Genomic DNA, 24,350 nt, shown 5'->3' with positions numbered 1-24,350 from the left:
CTATGTTACATTCATGACCTTCTCTTGGAGAGGTCCTAGTGTGGTCCCTCATAGAACCAGGTAGTCATAGTCCAGGGTTGTTAAGCTGTGGACAGAGAAGACAAATAATTTCAATGTGAGCCCTGGTCAATAGTCACTTGACAGATACTTCAAACTATAGGCATTGATTACGATGGGACTTCTCGCAGGTACAATTCTATGTGTAAAACTGACCGTGAATTTGAGTGAGTACTTATATACTTAATGGTAGAAAAAGAGTTGTGCCAGCAACACCTGAGTGCCGGCTAGTTACCTAATAATTTAAAATATCTTACATACCAAAAAATGTTTTGATATCACAATTAAAAATAAAAAGCCAAAAAATGCTTCCATGCTTCTTATCATTGTACGTGCCCTAAAATATGGGCAATTATGAAGAAATAAAATTTTGTTTTTACTTGTGTAGTTTCTTTCATTTACTCAGTTGATGCTGTTGGAAGGGGGATCAACTCAATATTTCTCAACTGCTCTGTCCTACCACCTAGGCCAGAATATCAAGTGATATTATAGGCACTAACACAAGTGATAGACCAGAATAGACCTAGATAGAATAGACCAGATAGACCAGATAGACCCAGGCCAGAATATCAAGTGATAGATCAAGGCACTAACACAAGCTTAGCAGAATGTGCCAGCTTGTTAGAGGCTCCCATCACATGCAGGAGTCTGTCCAATACCATTGCAATCAAGCAGGGATTCAAGGACTGGATTCTGCCTGCCAGGGACCTCCTGGTAGATCTCCATGACTTTCTGCCCAGCATTACCCTCCCATTGGTCCAAACCGACCATGTGACTCCATTCCCAAAGCCTCATCTTAGATTGCTTCCCTCTGCAGCCTCTCTTGTTACCATTACTAATTGTGTAGCAAGCAGTTTGCTGGTCCTATAAAAGACCTACGAATTGACTTTCAGAAAATGAGATTATGTGTCAAATCAACAAAGGCATTTGCATTTCCTTTACCTCTTCCTCAGTGAGTAAGGGTGATTCTGAAAGTATAGAAAATGAAGATGATTACAATATAGCTCTCTGGAGAGGAATTACTGATGGAGGAAAGAGTTTTAAAAGAAGATCCTAGACAAGCTTACAACACTAAATTATTCGCTTTTAGTTGCTGCACAAGTTAGGGCATCTTGAAACTATTTTTAAAGGATCATTTAACCTCAGCATCAAAATTTAGCACTCAAAACCTCTAAACAAACAGCTGGGATGAAATTACAGCAATATATTTACCAGTGAAGGATTGGGGGTCGTCTGTGAAGTAGAAGTAGATGCATCATGCTGAACGGGAGTGGGGTTCTTCCCGCACCATCTAGAGGTGTTACCAGATGGACAGGATAAACTGTCTTTACACACACTATACCCTCATCTTTGTATTCCTCTTTTCCCTGTTTTGATTATCTGGCTGACACACCCATTTGACTTGGAATACTCAGCTTAACTCTGGTTGGAGAAAACTTGAATTCTTAAGTTTTCTTTCTTAAGGTCACAGAGCTATGAAGCGGCTGGGTTAGCTCTGACTCCAAAACCCATGCTTTTAAGGTCTGTGCTTTACCACCTTTTACTTCAACTGTAAATCCTGTGGATTTCTGTGTAACTCCTATCATTTCTGTTCTCTAGGAAATGGGGAACATATTCCAAACTCCTGTGGGAAAGAGGGATTGGGGTCCTCTGTCAGCATGACTCATCTCTCTCTCTCTCCCTCCCTCTGCTACTTCTAATGAAAATGAAAATAGAAGTGGAAAAAATTGGACAGTGTATCACTAAATGTAATGTTTAAACTAATGGCTCTCAAACAGTTTCTTAGAATTGTCATCTGGAATTTCCCTGCCTGGAAGACAGTCCCAGGGGTAGGTTTTCAGTTCGTTATCCCTTAGAACTTCTGCCTGATCTCTTTCAGAAATGCACACCCAACTCCATCTATCCAGACTCCTCCCTGGTAGTAGCAGAACCTTTAGTATCACTTGATTGAGAAAGTTTGGGATGGTGCTTAAAACTGTTGTCTTTAATATCCTCTAAGACTTGGCTTTGAATCTCTGCTTCCAAGGCGTGTTACACTGGATGAGTCATGTAACCTTTCCGAGACTCAGTTTCCTCAACTGTAAAGTGAGGGTAACACTCTTCATAGGGAATTGAATTTCAATGAGATAATATGCTGTAAGGGTTACAGAGAGGTTATGCACTTGACTAACTTGATTTAGGCCTCAGCCTGTAAGTGGTGGACCCAGGGTTTGAACCCAAGCAGTCTGGTGCTACAGGCTCCCTTATAACCACCTTGCTGTGCAATTTGATGAGGGATATAATGGGTCATTGTATGGCTTAGTGGGAAAACACAGGAAAGACCTTTAACCCAGCCGAGAGGAAAGGGGTCAGGGAAACTTTTTAGGGCTAATGACATCCAAGCTAGAGGCTGTAAGAGTTAACCAAAGAAAGGGAGGTGAGTTGGTGGTCAGAGGGTGGGATATTGGGTGGTGTGGATGGGGTGGAAGATAATGTTTAAACAGAAGAAACAGTACGTATGGAGGCCAGAAGACAAGAGAGACGATGACACCCGATTGCTAATCATAGATGGCTAATCAATATGAAACATTGCTTTGCAGGGTTACTGTATGGTAGAACTCTGTTTTGGGGGCAAAGAGGATCCCAGGCTCTATGGTGCATGGTCTGTGTGACTGCCTGTGGTTGCCTTACATGTTCTTTGTGATTTCAGTATGATTACAGGCACCCTCAGGGCAGGGCCCAGTTTTGGGGCTTAGTTCCTTCTCCAGAACAAAGCACGTGCCAAGATCTCCAAACATACTGGGCAAGATCTGCTGGTATAAATTTATCTGCGAACGCCTTAGTAAAGCTACTTTGTTATCAACAGAAAACCTTAATTAGTACGTTCTCCAAGGATCCAAGGATATGGAGTGGTGGTCAGAATTTGTTTTTATTCTCAGGGAACACCAAAGCCACATGGCTTGTGTGGACAGTCAGTACTGACATGGACTCATGAAGCAGACAATTGACAGGCACTGCCCAGTCAGATGGCAAATTCAGAGAAGAGGACTTGTTTTCCATTGGGATGGGCAGGCCAGTGTAAATAATGACTATGTAAATAAAGCTTTGTCATGAAGCTGATTGTTCAAGCCATCAGGGAAATTGTTATTGTCTTTTCTCATTAGAATCAGGACCCTTAGCATGGCCTGATCTGACCATTTTCCTTTTCATATCCAGAAATGTAACTTTTAGCTTTTTTGCTTTTTTAAAGGAAACACGTGTGAGTTAATGATTTTGCTGACTTCAATAGGTATCAATTTTCTCATTGCAAATTTTAGGATAATAGGAAATTTTTTTTGTTATGAAAGATCATAACAAAATTGGTGAATGGCCACACTCCCAGAAGGGATAGTGCCAGCTCAAAATTAAGAATGAACGTCAAGTTGGGAGGCCTTCTGAGGTGACCCTGCTCATTGCTTTCAGTATTGAGATTTTGGTTCTGTAGTAAATATGCATGAAGGATGTCATGAGTGTATTTTTGTAGATGTTCTTAAAATGCCCTCTTTTGCTTTTGAATGGAGAGTGGTTATAATTTTGTGGTGTTGGTGGTAATCATTTGCATAGCTTAATTTTTTTTTTTAATTTTTTATTTGGAAGAATTGCAAACTTACAAAAATAGAGCAAAGAACATTCTTATAGCCTATACCTAGCTTCATCTGTTGTTAACATTTTTCCCTATTTGTTTTATCTATCTGTATAATTTTTTTGTGACCAAATTAAGAGTAAGTTGCATGTCGTGTTCATTTATCCTTAAATACTCTGCTGTTCTTTTCCTAGGAATAAAGATATTCGCTTCCATGAGCACCGTACAGAAATCAACCTCAATGAGTTTAACAGTGACACAATAGGTTTATCCAGCATATGGTGCATATTTCAATTATCCGTCGGCACTAGCATGTCCTTTCCAGCCTCTCCTCTAGTGCAGTTCCATCTGGTCACGCGTTTAGTTGGCTTGTCTCTAGTCTCCTCTCATCAAAAACAGTTCCTCATCATTTCTTGATCTTTGATCACACTGATGTTTTTGGAGGATATAATTTGTTTGCTCTCTTAAAATTAAAACTTTTCTCACTTGGGATACATTTTATGTTTCCTTCTAGTTAGATTCATGTTATTCATCTTCCACTGGATACGTGACTTTTGAAAGAGACACTGTCACATATATAGTAATCTAATGGGTCACCTGGTCCCAAACTGGGGCTGTGTGTCACCAGTCTGGAGCCTGAGTTGTAGGCTCAGCTCTGCCATTTGATTCACTGTGCCGTCCTGGGCTAGTTACCCTTCTGGGACTCCCTTTCCTCATTTATAACAGGAAGAGATGGATTTAGATGACCTATAATAGCCCTCTGGATTAGACAATTCATGATTCTTTATGAATCCATGATAACAAATAGTTGTGTTCAGAGGCAGTTAGTGTCCTTATTAAATGTGAAAATTACAATAGCAACTCTCTTAGTTGCCTAGAATTTTGGAGAGCTTGGTCTGGATTTGTAAGCAAAGCTGAAATTTTAAACTAGAAGAGTCCACTGTATCTTGATTAGTGAGGGGAAAGATTATGTCTTGGCCTGGGCACAAAACGCAGCTTATCTCATGCAGATAAACTGACACATTAACACTGAGGTTCCAAGATGCTCACATATTTCAAAACCTATACCTAGGATCTAAAGCCTTCTTTCTGGCTGATAACAAGATTCCTGTAATAACACGCATTTAGGGTATTTTCCAAATACCCAAAGGCACGCATGACTGTAAAGAACACATGTGCATTTCATTGCAGTAACCCACTTTTGTGCTTAATTAAATTCCATTTGGCAGAAGTGGCGATTTGAATTCGATACACTATTATCGCATCGCATTACCAATACGCCTTTCAGGCTCCAGCCCTGGACACCCCTGATACGAAGCACTCTGCAGCAGAAAGAAGGAGTCTGTGAAGCTGCCAAAAGGCAGACTGAGCATTCCCCAGGGCAGCACCAAAGACTAAAAAAGAGGAACATGAGAGCTCATAGGAGGCATAGGCTCATGGTGCCTTGGAAGGCTGCTCAAGTACTCCTTGCCCCATTGGGAAGCTCTTTATTCAATACTAGCAAATGGTGAAAGACCCTTTCCGACATTTGTGCTTGGGCACTCAGTTGAGCTCTCAGACATCTGTGTTGGAAGCAGTGTTCATGCAGAGACAGAGAGCTGTATGACAGTCTACAAAGCATTTGTGCTTATATTCCATGGGAGGCAGCCTGGAGAAAAGGAAGGCAGTAGGGCGCAATTTATGGAATAGAGACCCTCTGTTCGAAATCTGACTTTAATACTTCTTTATGAAATGACCTCAGGAAAGTTACATAGTCTCTTTGAACCTTCTTAGTCTACAAAATAGACTTTATAGTGTGTGCTCTTGTGAAGATTAAATATGATATAGATATATAAGCTGCCTGCCTGGTACAAAATTGGCACTTAAAATGTATTTCTCTTTTTCCTCTTTATTTTCAAATAGGTAGGCAGGACAAGTGTTTTAGAGGGGAGAAATATGAAGGCTCATAGAGTCTTAAGGTTATTCCACTGGTAAGGTCCCAGGATGGATTTGAAGTTGTGATTTTTCACTAGCCCATTAATGTTTCTCTCCCTTGCACATATATCTGTTGAAAGTTGATTATACCACTGAGCTAGTTTCAAAAGGCTGGCAGCAATTTGTTTTTAATATCTTTTAAAGAAATGTTTACTTATTTATTTTGAGAGAGACAGAGCACGAGCAGGGGAGAGGGGCAGAGAGAGAGAGAATTCCAAGCAGGCTCCATACTCAGCATGGAGCCTGACACGGGGCTTGATCCCATGACAGTGAGTGAGATCATGACCTGAGCTGAAATCAAGAGTCGGACACTTAACTGACTGAGACGCTCAGGAGCCCCACAATTTCTTTTTTAATAAATGTATTTTTTTTTAATTTAGAATAGTTTTAAATTTACAGAAAAGTTATAAAAATATCACAGAGAGTTCTATGTTGTCCTCATCCAGTTTCCCTGATTGTTTACATCACTATGGTACACTTGTAACTAAGAAACCAACATTGGCATATTACTATTAGCTATTAATTACTATATTTCTTTTAGCTAAACTCTACATTTACTTTGATTTCACTAGGTTTTCCCTAATATCCTTACTGTTCCAGGATCCCATCCAGGATCCGATGTTACGTTTAATTGTCATGTCTCTTTTGCCTCCTTTGGTGTGTGATAATTTCTCAGACTTCCATTGTTTTTGATGACCTTGACAGTTTCAAGGAGTACAGGTTAGGTAGAATATCCCTCATTGGTCTGATGTTTTTCTCATGCTTAGATTGGGGTTATGGGTTGTGGGGAGGGTTTTCTGCCCTGAAAATGTTTTTATTGTTCATTTCTATCACCTTAACTGGGATCAATGTTACTAAGATTTTTATCTTACTAAGCACAGAACACAACTCTAAGGTAAAACCTCACGACCAGCTCTGGACTGCTCAAAAGATTCCCTCACATGCTATTTAATTGTATCTCTGGATTGACTTTCTATTTGGTTTGCATGCATTTACTCACGGGATTACTCTGACTGAAATCTTCTGTGACGGTTCCCTTTCTTACTGAAATGTCAAAAGGTGTCTCAAATAAAATTTCTAAATTATTTACAGTGTTTAACAATAAGTTCCATTTTCCCATTAGGTTCAGATAGTGCCTTTTCTGTACAGCCTTCCTTGATCCTCCTGTTTGTTTTTCTCTATATTTTAGACCTTTAACATGTTTATTTTAGTGTCTATAGGATGCATCTTAAGCTAAAGACTATATGCATATGATAGCTGCCTGGGTAGGTCAGCATTGCTCATTTGGCATGTCTTGTCACCCAGATGTACCAGATGTAACATCTCAGATGTTATGTCAAATTTCAGTCACTGTGTACATTCAATTTTACTTCAGCTGTGACTCCATACTGTTTCAGACAAGTGGTACAGAGAAAATTCGGGCAATATTAAAGTATGATTTTGTGTTGGTTGGAACACACATAGTGCTTTGCCTGAGAGAGATAGGAGAGGACAGTCAGAATAGTAAAAACTCTCAAAAGATGCTGAAGAGTGATCAAGTGAAAGGCAATCACCATAAATGTAATTTAATTCCAATAGGGTGCCATGAGATTTTTGCCACCAAAATGTATTTGCGCACATAGTCTAAAAATTAATGTGGGTATTAGCTGTCCTAATGAAGGACCAGTTTCTTAAGGATAGGCTTTGAATAACCCTTCGGTGCATTCCTTGTGGCAATTAGCCCAGTGCTCTGAACACAGTATATGACCATTTGATGAATATTTTTTTGATTCCTACTCTTTTGCAGGCACCGTGATAATTGCTGGGGTGATAAGTAAATATAAAACATGGTCTCCTGTTTTGAAGAGCTCACAGTCCAATGGGGTAGATGGATAAGGAATCCGATAACTAGGTTTTGGTGCTATCCCAGTTCTAATGCAAGAAACACATGACTAGCTCTACCTGAAAAGATCTTGATGCTTCCCAGGGTCGTGAAGTATGAGTAGGAGATCTGGAAAAAAGGCACAAGAGTAATCCTTGTGAAGCAACAGCTCGTCCTGTTGAGAAATGAGTCATGAAGTGTTGTGGTAGCAGAAACAATGGGTGTCAGATGGAGAGTATCAGGCCGGTAGGTTGAGGCCAGATTTTCAAGCACCTGTCTATCTACCATGTTGACGAGTCGGTACTTCCTTCTGTAGGTAACATTCAAGTGTTGTAAGCAGTGGGGGCTGTGTGTGTGACATGATGAAATTTGTATTTTGGAAAGATCGCTTTGAGATGATGCTTTGGAGGTGGAAAGGAAGCAGAGAAACTGGTCAAGAGACTCTTGGAACAGTCCAGTCAAGAGATGATGTGGGTGTGAGTTCAGCATTAACCAGCATCTGCTGCATCTACTCACTGTCTCATTTGCTTGGTAAAACACCTAGCTCATGTTATGCATCCATAAATACTATCAAATTTAGTTCTGAATGACAAATAATCTCATTTTCTTAGATCAATAAAGAAGCACATAAGTGACAGCAATAGGGAAGTGTTTACTTGAGATGCAAAGTAGGGGAGTGCCCAAGAAATGAGGTAGATCTTGTGTGATGTCGACCTCAGGAATCCAGAATGTGGCCCTCCAGAGTAGCCAGAACTGGTGCCTGTCAGAATTACAAGTTCATATTTGCATTTCCCCTTCCTTTGCTTCCTGATCCCCACTCCTCTTGTTGATTCTGCTGTCTGCAACATGCACGGACGCAAAGAACTAACCTGAAGGATTGTCTAATAATGTAGTTATGCCTTTAGCAATCTACATTAACCTTATTTGACAAACCGTCAGGGTATAGAGACAAAGAGAGATCTTTATATTACAGGTTTTAATGTTAAATCCTGTCATAAACTGTTCAGGTATACTTCATAGAAGGAAAAATAGATTTGGTGAACAATGGAGTCAAGTTAAAACAAGAAAAAGAACATGTTCTGTTCTTTGGTAAATGTTTCTCTGCCAAGTATAGAAGTTCCTCTGTTTTTAGGACCAATACAAGTAGGGGCTTAAAGGGCCAAGAGCTGCATGCAGGGTCACCCTGGTGGATAAACAAAATTCATGGAGTGGGTGGTGGTCAGAAGGTGGCGGGTGATTGTAGAACATGACTCAAAGAACACTTAGAATTAGCTCTCTTTGGAGGTATGTCTGGTGGTTTCCATTCCTGTAAATGTAGCAGTAATCAGAACAGCAAGAGGCCTCAAGAACAGGCAAGTCTTCAACTGAGGTGGGAGATTTGAGTTCAGGTTTAGCCTCCAACCCTAATCCCAGTGAGACCTTGGCAAGTCGCTTCAGCCATCTGAGTGTTATTTTCTCCATCAGTAAATTGAGATGACTTAGCTCATCTCTGAGTTCCCTTTCACTCTGACAAATCCTTTACTCCATGATGTCTGATCTGTGAAATGTTACCAACAGCTTGCATATAGTAGTAAGGGCTCAGTGTGCTTCTCTGTAAAATAGGGGTAAATGATCTACCTCACAAAGATGGTGTGAGGATTACATTTAAAGTGAGATCATGGGTGAAAGTCTTTAGCACCAAACCTATCAAATAGTAGGTTCTCAAGAAATCCCAGTGTCCTTTATCAGGTCTTCCATCTGTTAAAAATGTTTATTGAGCACTTACTATGTGAAAAGCTGTGTTCTAGAAGCTGGGTCCATAATAGTGAATAAAAGATACAAATTCACTACCTGTGTGGAACTTTCAATAAACAGACCAATGAATGCATGCTGGCACATCATTTCTCCCCTTCTTTCCTCCTTGACTTTCTCTTCCCTCCTCCTCTTCAACCCATTTTCTCTCAGCTCCTGGTGCAGATCCTGGCTGATGAGAATCTAACCCCAGAAACGATGGGTCAAAGGCTGGAGGACTAGTGTGTGAGACTTTGAATATTTTTACGCAGGGCTTAGGAAGTGGTGTGGATAAATGAGCTTGAATGGTGACAAAAGTAGGAACAGAGTTAATCAAAGTAAGTGGATACCAGGGCTGAACTTGAGTATTCTCCACATCTGAGAATGTTGACAACACTAAGCTGCTTACTTCTTTAGATGAAACACCTGGAAAGTCATATACACAGAGTATGCAAAGATAATTAAAACAACAACAACAATAACAACAACAACAACTTATGACTCTACAATCAACTCACTTCACTTAACACCATCTGGAGCAGGCCAGGCAAGGCATTGTTCTCCTAAAGGTGAATAATACTTAATTTCTGCCCTTAAGGAGCATGTGTTTTCCTGAGGGAGGCAGACATGAATCCCAATATACTGTGCTCAGTGCTTTTATAGATGTAGAAATATAAGAAACTGTCCAATGTAAGGCAAAATATTTTGACTGCATTCCTTTGATGTTGCTATTTTAATCCTACTGAGGTAAAATGAAAAGTTCTTCTTAAGTTCAAGAATTAAAAAATATTAATTTTGTTTTTAAGTCATGACATCACAACTAAGTATTACACATAGAGATGGTCAACATAAAGTAATATTTATAACAAAAAATATACATATATTTAAGCTTATTGATTAAAAATTGATAAGAGATTAATGTGGTGTTTTAGGCTAAATTTTTAGCGTTTTAAAAAAATGGACTTGGGGGGCGCCTGGGTGGCTCGGTCGGTTAAGCATCCGACTTCAGCTCAGGTCATGATCTCACGGTCCGTGGGTTCAAGCCCCGCGTCGGGCTCTGTGCTGACAGCTCAGAGCCTGGAGCCTGTTTCAGATTCTGTGTCTCCCTCTCTCTGTGACCCTCCCCCATTCATGCTCTGTCTCTCTCTGTCTCAAAAATAAATAAACGTTAAAAAAAATAAAAAAAAAATGGACTTGGTGAAATAATCTCAACAACAACAGATTGCAATGGTAGAAGGTATAATTTATAAAATTTAATACAACAGAAAACCTGAAAAATTAAGAAATATCTCTATTGTGATGCATACGGAAAAGACCCTGTGGACATGATTTATGAAAATACTGAAATAGAAAAATGTGTATGCTGTCACTTTGCTAGGAGAATATCGATCAAGGAATTCAAATGGTAGAGTGGTCTGTCTATAGAAAACACATCTGGAGGAAAAGTCATCAGTTGAAGTCCACTAAAGGTGAACTTTGTGCATCACAGGGAAGAGTGGAATAAGTGAATGACAGATCCGGAGGGGCAACAGAAGATATCTGGCACTTGCATTGTCTCTCTAATAAATCGAGAAAGACTTTGCACACACAATTTTATCCCATTCACTTTTAATTTTAATTGTAGTTCATATACAGTGTTATTTTAGTTTCAGGTGTACAATGTAACGACTCAGCAATTCTCTACATTACTAAGTGCTCATGGTGATAAGTATACTTTTAATCCCCTTCACCTATTTCACACATCCCTCACTCACCTCCCTTCTGGTAACCACCAGTTTGTTCTCTAAAGTTAAGAGGCTGTTTTTTCATTTGACTCTCTCTCTCTTTTTTTCCCTTTTTTCATTTGTTTTGTTTTTTAAATTCTACAGCTGAGTGAAATCATGTAGTATTTGTCTTTCTCTGACTTATTTTGCTTAGCATTATACTCTCTAGGTCCATCCATGTTGTTGCAAATGACAAGATTTTGTTCTTTTTTATGGCTGAATAATATTCCATTGTAGATATATATACCACATTCTTTATCCATTCATCTATTGGTGGACACTTGGCCTGCTTTCATGGTTTGGCTATTGTAAATAATGCTGCAGTAAACATAAGGGTGCATGTATCCTTTTGAATTAGCATTTTTGTATTCTTTGGGTCAATACCCAGTAGAACGATTATTGGACTATATGGTAACTCTATTTTTAATTTTTTGAGGAACCTCCTGTCTTCCACAGTGGCCGCACAATTTGCATTCCTACCAACAATGCAACAGGATTCCACTTTGTCCATATCCTTGCCAGCACTTGTTTCCTGAGTTTTTGACTTTAGCCATTCTGACAGGTGTAAGGTGATATCTCATTGTGGTTTTGATTTGCATTTCTCTGATAATAAGTGATGTTGAGCATCTTTTCATGTGTCTGTTGGCCATCTGTATATCTTTGGAGAAATGTCTGTTTATGTCTTCTGCCTATTTTTTAATTGGATTATTTGTGGTTTTTTGGTGTTGAGTTGTATAATTTCTTACTATTTTTTGGGTATTAACCCTTTGTTGGATGTGTCATTTGCAAGTATGTTCTCCCATTCAGTAGATTGTCTTTCAGTTTTGTCGATTATTTCCTTTGTTGGGCAGAAGCTTCTTATTTTGTGTAGTCCTAATCATTTTTTAAAATTTTGATTTTAATTTTTAAATTTACATCCAAAATAGTTGCGTATAGTGCAACAATGATTTCAGGAGTGGATTCCTTGATGCCCTTTACCCATTTAGCCCATCCCCCCCCCCCCACAATCCCTCCAGTAACCCTCTGTTCTCCATATTTAAGAGTCTCTTATGTTTTGTCCCCCTCCCTGCTTTTATATTATTTTTTCTTCCCTTCCCTTGTGTTCATCTGTTCTGTGTCTTAAAGTCCTCATATGAGTGAAGTCATAATCATTTTTTTTTTTTTGCTTTTGTTTCCCTTACCTCAGGAGATATATCTAGAAAGGTGTTTGCTATGACCAATGTCAGAGAAATTATTGCCTCTCCTCTCTTCTAGGGTTTTTATAGTTTTAGGTCTCACATTTAGGTGAGACCTAATCCATTTTGTTTATTTTTGTGTATGGTGTAAGAAAGTGGTCCAGGATCATTCTTTTGCATATAGCTGTCCAGTTTCCCCATACCATTTGTTGAAGAGTCTACCAATTCATTTTTGTGGACCCCAGAGTAATGAATAGCACATTACATACTCTGGTTACTTGGTAAATGTTTGCTGAGCGAATGAAGAATGAATAAACAAATGAGAATAGAAAGGATAATATAGCACTGACCCTCAAAGCAACACTAATCCACCTTTCGCCAGTAATACCTTCTATCACTTCGTACTGTAATAATCTGTTTTTATTACCACTCCCATCAGAGAGTGACTTTCTGAAGGGCAGGGACAATGTTTTTCATCCATATGTTTATACCCAGCGCTTGTAATTTAGCAGGCATTCAGAGAACGTTTGCTGAATAAATGAATGACAAAATTTTATATTAAGGGTGAGGAGTCTTAGTCTAAGAAAACAGAGATGTTTTCTTTTTATTTCATTTTTATCACAATAGAGGTTTAGAGGAAAGCCACGGGTACATGGTTTGGGGGCTTCTAACCCATGTAGAATCAGAGTCTGATTAGGAAATATACTTTGCAACGGCACCACCTATACCATTTGGAGGAAAATATGAAATAAGACGATGTCTATTGAGGGCTCTCCCCAGAGCTGATTTTTACTCTGCTATTTCCCTGGGGACCTCTGGCTCAGTTTGCTCTGTTCCTAGCACAGCTTTTGGCCTCAGCCCTGACAGCAGCTTGGAGGCAGATAGGAACATTGTTTCATGAAGTAATTTAGATACGATTTAAAAAAAATCTCATCTTGGCACAAACCTTGCAAGAGCTTGGATTTAACCTGTTGTTATGACATTGCAAGGAATAATAAGTAAGCTGCAAACTGGAAAACTGCAGAAGCTTGGGAAGAAAGAACTTAGATTGCAATTTGCACACAAGCCGCTCAACATAAAATAAAAGGGTGCTCAAAAGAATAAAGTACTCGAGTTAGAGTGCTCATTTCCGCATATAATCACAGAGAAAGCGCTTGAAGAATTCCCTCTCTGCTTTAATTTCCAGAAAGGATAGATACTTGGAATTTCACGGTGATAAATAAAGCCTATAGCCAGGGACGGTTGGAATTGATATTAGGCCAGAGATTTGAGGGTCCGATTTTGGTTTATATTCCAAGGCCCCTTTAGAGCTCCCACATCTGATTAGGTCTCAGAGATCCATTTCATTACCTAGCTCCGGAAGGATGCGGAAGTGGGGCTGTCTGCTGATCCAACCATAGAAGGAGAGCTAGAGCTTCAAGAGATGAGAGATACAGGGTCCAGCTTTGTTGTAATACAGAGGAGGGGCAAATCATTCAACTTCTCTAAGCCCAATTTCTTCATCTGTAAATGGTGATCGAATGAGGAAAAGCATGTAAAGCAGGGCCAGGCACACTGCGTGTATGCCCCGAGGCCGTAGTTAGGAGCGCTCAGGCTCAGAGAGGGGAAGTCACCAACTCCAGGTCGCGAGCACACTCATATCCACTTTCTAATCCGACATTGTTTCTATGTTTGTTTGTTTGTTTTTACATAACTTAGTGAGGTGACATTCACATTACAGTGAATTAACCATTTTAATGGAACAATTCAGTGGCTTTTTATACATTCACAACGTTGTGCAGCCAACCACCTCTGGTCTAGTTCCAAAACATTTCCATCACACCAAAGTAAAACCTGTACCCATAAAGCAGTCTCTCCTTTTCTCTTTTTTCCCAGCCCCTGGCAATCACTAATCTGAGTTATGGCTATGGAATTACCTATTCTGGGTGTTTCATGTAAATGTAGTTATTCATTATGTGACCTTTTGTGTCTGGCTTCTTTTACTGAGCCTAATGTTTTAGAGGAATCTTTAAAAAAAAATCTAGCAATCTGTTTTTTTTTTATTTTAAGGTAAAATTTGCCTTCAATAAAATGCACAGATTTTAAGTATAGAGTTTAAAGAGTCTCAACAAATGTAAATACTTATAAATCAAAATGTAGAACATTTCTTTCACCCCCAAAATTTCTCTTTTTAAAATGAATTTAATTCTATGTATTTTATGTGTTTGTTGCTATTGTAAATTTTTAATTGCTTGTTGTCAGTATTTAGAAATATTAATTATTTTTATGTATCAACCTGATATCCTGTCACCATGGTAAATTATTTCTTTGTTCTAGTAGTTTTTTTTTTTTAATAGATTCCTTAAAATTCCCTAGTTAGACAATCATGGCTTCTGTAAATAAAAGGCAATTTGACTTCTTTTTCCAATTTGCAGAACTTTTACTTCTTTTTCTTGCCTTATTGCTCTGGCTAGGACCATCAGTGCATGAGACTGGAAGCAGGAACGTGGACACCTTGCCAAAATAAGTCTGGGAATGAAGCCCAAGGGGTTTGCCATGCTAGTGGCATGAGAGAGGCAAAAGGAAATAGAAAAGGAGACAGAAGTGGAGGGCTACAGAGTCAGAAATGCCCCCTGATGACTCTCATCAGCACAGGCAGAAGACAAACCCTTGCCATGAAGTATCCTCAAGTCCCTAATCTTGTCTTTTTGGATCTACAACGGACCAAGGCAGGACCTAGATTAGTGAATTCCTGCAAGGTTTTTTGAGCAGTTTTTAGGTACTTAGTCTCTGCTTCCCACATGTGTTGTTTCTAATTATAAAATCATCATGGACACAATTTAGGAACATTTGCTGCCCAGGAATTATGATTTATACCATGTGGTATGTGTTGCAGCTGAGTTTCATAAACTGATTTACCAATGTGATAGAATCAAATGCACTCAAAGACTGGCAATTTTTACTGAGCTGGAGGTTATCCAGTTTTTTCACTCACAGGATTTTATTTTCCTCAGGCTTTAAGGCATCCTCCAAAAGTTGAGAGTTTACCTGGACTTTTCATGTGCATAATTCATTTTTGTTCCTCGTAGAGACCCAAGTAAGCAAATCCAAGGGCATTTTCTTTTCTAGCTGAGGAAATGGAGGCACAGAAAGACAAATGACTTACCCAAGATCACACACAGCACAAATAGCAAGGCTGGGACTGGCACCTAAGTTCACTCTCCAAACCTATATATTTTCTTTGACCTGCTATTGTCCCCTTACAGAGATAATGCAGAAACCCAGGCCCTGCATCCAGATTTACGAAAGACTGGGAGTTTGGGATTGGATAGGTTTCCAAACAAAATGTAGGGGACTGTTACTCTAATGATCAATGTGTTAATACTGCATAACATTAACCATACTTTTCAATTGACTAGTACAAATGGGTAAGACTCAGTCAAAATTTTCACCTCAGCAAAAGAGAAGCTGGAAGGTGTTTATGAATTTTTTTGCTCAGGATATTTCCAAACTATAAAAGAAGAGATTAGGGAAGTATCAAGTCAGAAGAGAGATAAGACTAAGTAATCGATGGTATGAAAAGTGACCTTGAGAAAAGATGGCTGATTGGGTGACAGGAGTCTGATTAAGTCTTCATAGACTGAAGTTCTAAGACATCTTTTTGGGGATGGAAACTATCTATACTGAATGGTCAGAATATGAAATCATGTGCAGTTTCTCAACTATAACCTGCTTTTCTGCCCCCACAACTTTTCCTCGTGTTTTTCTCTCTTCCTAGATTTCCTTTTCTTCTGTTGACCAGTGATGAACTCCCACTCATCCATCAAGCCCCAGGTAAGATCACATGTTCAAGGAAGGCCCCAGTAGGTCCCAGAGAATTCTCTGCTCCTCTTCTTTATGAGATCTCCCTCTACCTTGACCATATTTCTAAGAAGTGAAGTACAATAATATCCAAGTGTATTCAAATTATTTCTCCATATCTAACCACTTAAATCTACAGTTCTTGAGACAGGAGACTGTGTCTTCTTCATCTGTTTACTGCAGAACCTGCATAAATGCTAACACACAGTAGACTGTCAAAGGCTTTCTCAGCAAACAGTGAAAAAAACTTGCAACACTGAAAAATTCTTTTATTAAACATACCTTATATAGCTAAAAAACTCATACACATTTGCATATTGTCTCTAGGTTAGATGCCCTACGAAAAAGAAATAAATGTCAACATTTAATGAGATTTCTCTGCTTACAATCATGCTGTGGGAAGAGAACATTGCCACTGCTTACAGAATTTATTGACATCCAAGATTACATGTTGCTTTTGGAATGCACACCATGAAATAGGAAGAGAATGGCTAGGAAAATGTGAAAATGTGGACATGTTGGTAAAAAAAAATAATCTTAAAATTATATTTGAGTATATTTTTATTCAAGTTAACTATCATAAATCACGTAACTAAGTTACACATTCATCTAGAGGACAACCTAGATCCAGATATAAGTCTCGAGACCTATTTGCTGTGTGAGCTCCTGAGCTTTTTTGAACCTTGTGTGTCTGTTAAATGGAGGCAATGTATATTTTTGGAAAATGTAAACTATTTGTCATTAAAATTTTTTGATGTAAAGAGGCTAATTACCCCTAAGCCCATAGCTTCAACCCATTTCCAATTAAAAGTCCAATGGAATTATTTTTAGAATTTGGTGAGATATTTTCAAGTTCATCTAGAAAAATATCAGGGTAGCGTGAGTCAAGAACACCTTGGAAAAGAGGAATGATGAAGGCCTGCTACTACAGATACATGAAAGCATGTTAGAAAGTTACAAAGTAATTTAAAAATTGTTGGTACAGGGATAGGGCCAGACAGATGGATAGTATACTAGATTTTAGTAAGTGATAAAAATGAGATTTCAAATTAGGAATAAGAGCAGAGATTATTTAGTGAATGGATTGGCACAATTGGCTTGTCATCTGGAAAAAATGGTAGCTAGTGCTATGTGTTAGGCATAGCTCTCCATATTTTATACCAATTAACATTTTTAATTTTCACAGGAATTCCATAAGTAGATACTATCATTATCACTATTTTACAGATGAGGAAATTGAGATACAAACAAGCTAAGTAGTTCATCCAAGATCATACAAGTAGTCAGAAGTAGAGCTAGAATTGGAACCCAGGCAGCCTAGACTCTGGGTTCATTGCTATTAACCATTATGTTTTATTTTCTCACAGCCTCATGACTTGCACCCAAATACATTTCAAACAGATTGAAGTTTTTAAAGTACATTTAAAACCAAAATATAAAAAAATCTTTCTATAATTTTGGGATATGTAAGGTGTTTTTAAATGACATTAAAATCAGAAATTATAAAAGAAAAAAAGATTTGACTGTATAAAAATTAAAAATATTTTAGCAAAACCAAACCAATCCAACAAAATACAAAATATTACAAATTAAACTAGATCAACCAAGCAATAACAGAGAAAATCCACAGAAAACACCGTCAGATGACACACTGGCACACATGTAAGCAATGTGGTTAAATATTAATAGATCAATGAATAAAGAAGGAGTTCAATAGAGGATTTGTGAATTAACTCCTGGTATATTCATGCACCGTAGAAAATCACTGTTTTTGGAGACAGTAGTGTAGCTTGTCATTCACTGCATGGAAATATGCCTGTGATACATTAGTCAATGAATAGAAAATTAAAAACTTACACTATGACTCTATTTTGTGTGGGGGGGGAGAAAGCATGTGGGTGCTTGCGTGAGTGTGTGTGTGTGTGTGTGTGTGTGTGTGTGTGTGTGTGTAGGAAAAAGCCTGAAGTGGTTATATCTCAAAAATATCTCACGGTGGTGTGCTTATGGATGATTTTTACTTTCCTTTTTTTTTTCACTTTTATTGATTGTCAAAATTCCTTACAATATACATGTATTTCTTCAACTTTGAAGTGGACTAAGCCTTGAATTACCCTTTTCCATAAAGTTAGAAGAGGAATATTCTAAGAACATGATAAATTTATGTATTCCTAGATGACAGTAGTTTCTATGATGTTTTGGTGGAAAGCTTTAGAAAGGTTTAGAGAGAGTGGCTTATAGTGAAAAGCCAGTGACACCATATAAGTTACTAATTTCTACATTTCAATTTCAGTGTGCTCTGAGAACATGACCTATATATACAATTTCTACTTTTGGGAATTTATCTTGCCTTTATTTTTGTAGCCAAATATATGACCTACATATGTAAGTGTTCCTTAAGGTCTTATAATGAAGGTATATTCTCTTTTCTTCCCCTGAAATCACTATGTATATATTAACTTATTAACTTTGTTATTCAGATTGTCTATATCTTTGGTTGGTTTTTATCTACTTGAATGGCCAAAGTTGGGTTGGTATTTTAGTCTCTAATAGTTGTGTTTCTGAACATTTTACCTAGTATTTCTAATTTATATGCATTTTTATTCTTGAAATTTCTGTGTACTGTGTTTTTTGTCAATATGCAAGGATATTCCCAGTCCTGTTTAATACTACTTGCTGCATATTCTCTTTTGTCTGAAATTTTTATTGTGAGTCCTAATTCCTATTTGATTGGACTTGCTAAAACATAAGAATGCTTTCCCTTTCTTTGTATGTTTAATCTTTTAAAATAATTTAATACTTTGGATTTATAGGTGTCTCTTCCAGTTATGTTTTGATTTCTGACCATTTGTGTTTACTGTCACAGCTGATACATTTGGTCTCATTTCTATTATCTTCTTTCTATTATGCTCCCATACTGATTTATTTTATTAGAGTTTTATTCTCCAGAGTGGGATGCATATGTCCCAGCTTGTGTATAAGATCATTCATTGGAAAGTCAGAAGAAAATATTTTTTTATTGAAAAATAAGAAAGATATTAAGCTTTACTAATATTTAATATGCTTTGATACCGGTATTTTGCTCAGGTCCACATGTAAGGCAGACCCACTCTGTTTATTCACAGTGAGTGAGGTAGAAGAGAGTGATTTCTAGAGTCAGGGTGAATGATGGTGACACTTTTACATTTTGCTCAGTTTTCTTGATTCACTGGAATTTAAGTGTGCTCAGGTAAGTGGTTTTAAAGGTTATTTCTTTTACTTTTATCTATGCTAATTCACAAAATTGGCAAGAATCTTAAAAATAATTCCTGGAAAAAAAAAAAGAAAGAAAGGCAGGTTAAAAGTAACGTCCATTGTGCAAACACAAACACAAGAGAACAATAATAACAACTCTCTCCCTTCCACCACCACCACCACCCCCCAAAAAGTAGACTAGGTAATACTTTCCCTTTTCCTGGCAGGAATTCACCATCAGCCACATTATGAGGTAATAGAGAACGTTTTCAAAACGGATGTTTGGAAATGTTTCCTGGTGTTTCCATTGCTATCTGATACGTTGCTGAAATCAATATAAATGTTACACTTATAAAAAATAGTCTCTCATATCAACATACTTTAAAAACTTGAAATAGAATTTTTATCCTATTTAAAAGTTTTAGAGAATTTTAAAACCATTTGTTGAAGAATAAAAATATAAGACATACTGGTACCTTTTCAAGAACAATTGAAAGTGGAAATTTACTACCACATTTCAACAATAACAATGACATAATTGGTGGAGGGGGAAATAGAACACAAGTGTCATGATTTTTAAGTGTAGCCAATGACATGTTTCTTTGCCTTGAGTTTGTCTAATCTCCGTGAAAGATCTTATTTAGTTATTAGTCATGAAAACCAAGTTTGAAATAAAAACGGACCCAGAATTGCACCTTTGAATTGCTACATTGCAAGATATGGAACCAAGATTTTCAAAAACATTGCAAGCAAATTTAATCATTCTTCTCTCAATAAAAGTTATTATTTTAGTGAAACCAAAAAGTTGTTTGTATTATTAGTAGAACTTGTTTTAAATTAATGTTAATTTCAGGTTATATCTCATGCTTTTCATGATTCTGTTACTGTATGTTCTATAATGAATGTACATATACATGTACATACAATGGTACATGTATTTATATATAATTTATTAATAATTCTGGAGTGCCTGGATGGCTCAGTTGGTTAAGCATCTGACTCTTGACGGCAACTTAGGTCATGATCTCACGGTTTGTGCTCTTTTTCTCTCTCTCTCTCACAATAAACAAACTTAAAAAAAATCATTGGAGCGGAGATATATTGCTCGAAGTCTCACTGATAAAAATAAGAAGGGCAGTTTTTACATTTGGCTTATATATTTTTCCTTTAATTAAAAAAATTTGAATGTATTTTCTCTAGTTATTGATGTTGAGAATTAAACTATGTTTATTTCCATTGCATAAGAAAGTTAACATACTTGCATATATTTTTTCCCTCATGTCCTAATTTTTATTGAAAATAAGTTTTGATTTTGACCCAAATTATTATCATTTTCATCATGTAGCTTCCTTTCTGAGAATTATTATTAATGTCTATATTAGGTTTTAAAACCATATTTATAATTATTTAAACAACTTTAATTATATCACTGAAGCTTTTCTACAACTTCCACATTCTTGAATTGTAAAAATTTTGGTTTATGTCTTGATTAAATCACTAATTGATTTTTTTTTTTAGCTTCATATACAGACTCAATTGCTTAGTTATAGAATTCTTTGTCACAATATTTTCCCCTCAAAATGCTGTAGACAGCACTCCGTTGTTTCTGGAAATTTGCAATACAAAGATGTCTGTTTTATCTCTACTGTATTTTTTAATGTTATTTTTTTTTCTTCATTTTGATTTCTGTGATTCTTCTACTGGTTTCTCCTGGACTCACTCCCATGGCTATTGTCTTTATCTTCTCACCTGGCACTAGAGGGTCTAAGATAGCCTCAGATGGTTTCATGCAGTCTGGGGCCTTGGTATTGGCTATTACAGGGGTCTTTCTCCAACCTCTGTCTCTAATGACCCAGGCCACATTACATGGTGATGAGGATGTCCCAATAGGTGAAGACAGAGCTCAAGGCCTAGGCTCTAGAACTTGCCCACGTTACTTCTGACACTTCCTGTTAGTCTAGACAAGTCACAAGACCAGCCAGATTCTATCCACCTCTGGATAGAGGGTGTGGCATTGTGATTGATAATGAGAAATATACATTTGATCTTTATCCCTGTTCTGAAGCTAAAACCTGTGGAATCTCCACAGTGACATATCTTTTGGATGCTAATGAGAAGGTGGTGGCTGGGGGCTTCTGAATAGACTCAAGGGAATCAACCACATGATTAGGGGGTTGGAACTTTCAGGCCTACCTTCCAATCCCTGGGGAGGGGAGAGGGACTAGTGCTTGACTTAATCAGTGATGGCCAATGACTTAATCATACCTACATAGTGAAGCCTCTATAAAAATCCTAACTGAAGGGGTTTGGAGAAGTTCACTTTGCCAAACACATGGAGGTACTGGGAGGGTGGCATGCCAGAGAGAGCGTGGAACCTCATGTCCCTTTCCCAACACCTTGCCCTGTGCGTCTCTTACACCTAACTGTTCCTGTGTCGTATTCTTTTATAATAAACTGATAATGCGGTTCGTAAATTGTTTTCCTGAGTTCTATGAGCCATTCTAACACATTGTTGAACCAAAGGAGGGATTCATGGGACCCCCAATTTATTGCCAGTCGGTGAGAAGCACAGATAAAAACCTGAACTTGTGATTGGCATCTGAAGTGGGGGTAGTCTTGTGGAACTGAGCCCTTAACCTGTGGGATCTGATGTGAACTCCGGGTAGCTAGAATACCCAGCTGTCCACAGAGAATTGAAGAATTGCTTAGTATGGAAAAATACTCACACATCTGTTGTCAGAAGTGAAGTATTAGTATTAGTGTGAGCATAGTAGAGTATGGAAAAACAGAGTTTTCCTTTAGTTGGTAAAGACAGTATAGAGAAGAAGTAGAATTTTTCCTTTCCCAATGATGCAGGCTAGGTCCAAGGAATTAGAGGGGATTCCACAGTTTTAGCCAAGAGGGTCCTTGGCTTTGTGCAGCCTAGAAATCAAATGCAAGTGTAATGAAAGCGAGAACAGAGTTTATTGAAGACCTAGAGAGAGTGCGGAGTGTCTGGGAGACTGGGAAAAGAAAGAAGAGTGAATCTTGTCTTTACCTGGGTTCTGGGGTTGTATTGAGACTTGTGCTCTGGTGTACATGTCTCCTCAGGTGTCCAGGAGCAAAGAAAGGTGAGTATTTAGGTGTCTTCTGTAAGCCACTTGTGCCCTAGAGCCAGGGGTCTTGGTGAGTTAGTGGCCTGGAAAATGCACATGATAACTCCTCCTTGTCACTCATTAGATGTTGTCTATTGTGCTAGAAGGCTCCAAGGAAATCAACTCCTTGGCCTTTACAAGGAGGACAAACATTATCTGTACTATAAGGTGTGGGTAAGGCAGGGATGCAGATCCTAACAAGAATGGAAGCAGGAAAAGGAGCAAAAAAGCAGTCCTTTATGGAGTTTCTTTAGTTTCCCTATCTCACCAAGGCATTGCAGTCACATTGCAACAGGGCATGGATGCTGGGAAAGTAGGAATTTGCAGCCATTAAACAATTTGCATGAATTAAACTGCAACATTCTTAACAATAGAAGTTTATTCTCTACCCTCCTCCACCCCTTGATGATCCAGAGTCCTAGTTTTCTTCCATTCCTGAGGACCTTTCTGCCAAAGCAGGCAGATTTGACAGAGAAGACATACTGGTTTCTCAAAAGACTTAGTCGAACTTCACTTTTACTCATATTCCTTTGGCAAGAACTGTTCTTATGGCTCTACCGTAATGTGAAGTGGAAGGTATCTTCCAAGAATAACAATGGAAGGGAGACCATGAATCTTTGGTGGACAGTCAGTCATCTATGCCACATCCAACAGTTGTTTTGTATTGTTTTGTTTTGTTTTGTTTTTACTTCCACTCCTGACTCTGTTATCAGAGACTCATTCAGAAGCCCTCCAGAGTCTTTCTGAGAAACAAATTAGTATATTTGTGTTATTTCTTAGAGTACATGTTTCAAAAGAAGCATTTTATGTCTTCAAGGTGATTTTCTTATTCGTACGTGCAGCTTCTTTTCAGGACCTAGGACCAACCCGCTGTTTGGCATGGCCTCCTACTTGACGTGGCCTTTTGCTTCTGTTGTGAGCAGTTTCTTCTTGAGATGGGTCCTGGCTTAAGGAGAAAGGCTAGCAGCAGAACTAGCATTTTGATGGTTGGGTTTTCCCATCCCAAGATCTCTTTTCACCCCTGCAAATTACTCTTCTAGGGATTGTCTTGGTCCCTCTACTTCCTTTCTACTCCTTCTCTATCATAGGGACAATCATGAATAGAGCCTAAATGGTGCCTTGGGTTCATTACCATTAGCCTATATGAAATATACATCCCCTAACGTGTTGGGCATATGTATGGCATCCTTCCTATTTTCCAACGCTGATGCTGGTTTTTCCCTAATTTTATATCCGTTGGTCATCCCATTTGACTGAGGGTGGAGGGCTGAGTGTTGGATGCCTGCACTTACATCACCATCAGATGCAGAGGAATTACACAGTCTTACATTGAAATGCTTGTGGAAATTATATGGCGTGTGATATCAGTTTCTTTAAAACACCTTGTAAACTTTTACTCTTGCAGAACTATCATAAATCTGTTTAATTCAACAGTTTACACTAAGTATTCCAGTATTCCACTTCGAAATAAAGCATGTTTCTGCTTGGTTGAAACTTTGCACTGTTGGAAGTTGTTAAGAATACCATTTGTTGCAGCCAAACTTCTCCATATCTGATAAGCAAAAATCGTGATAGATAACTCAGTGTGTATTTGTTCAGTGGGGAGTTGCTGAGACCGCACAGCTGTGCCAGAAGTGGTACTCAGCACTGGGCTGCAGGCATCAGGAATGGCGCTTCTGCCCTCATGCTGCTCACGGTTGTTGAGGAGCAGACAGTAATTGAATCAGTGGGATGATGTTTTGGAATATGAACCTCTCCCCCCTTGCACGTAACCTTTCCTTGGCGGCTTTCACGCTGACTCTGGGGAAACAGGACTGAAAGGGTAAGACACAGAGAGGTTTTCTTTTCTTGTTTTTTTTTTAACCTTCAGCACAGGCTTTCTTTTTCTTGGTTTTCTTTTTCTTGTTTTTTTTTTTTTTTTTTTTTTTTTAACCTTCAGCACAG

At 38.2% G+C, this 24,350-nt stretch overlaps 1 long non-coding RNA gene across 1 annotated transcript in view; it reads left to right on the top strand.

Annotated features, from left to right (window-relative positions):
* Positions 1-24,350, top strand: part of LOC122233264 — a 160,461-nt gene that overhangs the window by 122,739 nt on the left and 13,372 nt on the right. The window contains exon 2 of the long non-coding RNA XR_006210805.1: positions 15,959-16,014. This is a non-coding gene — a long non-coding RNA (uncharacterized LOC122233264). The remainder of the gene's footprint in view (positions 1-15,958; positions 16,015-24,350) is intronic.

Source organism: Panthera tigris, chromosome D4, assembly GCF_018350195.1.
Source record: "Panthera tigris isolate Pti1 chromosome D4, P.tigris_Pti1_mat1.1, whole genome shotgun sequence".
Lineage (NCBI taxonomy): Eukaryota > Metazoa > Chordata > Mammalia > Carnivora > Felidae > Panthera > Panthera tigris.
Note: the sequence above shows the minus strand (reverse complement) of the source record. Positions and strands in the feature narration are given on the sequence as shown.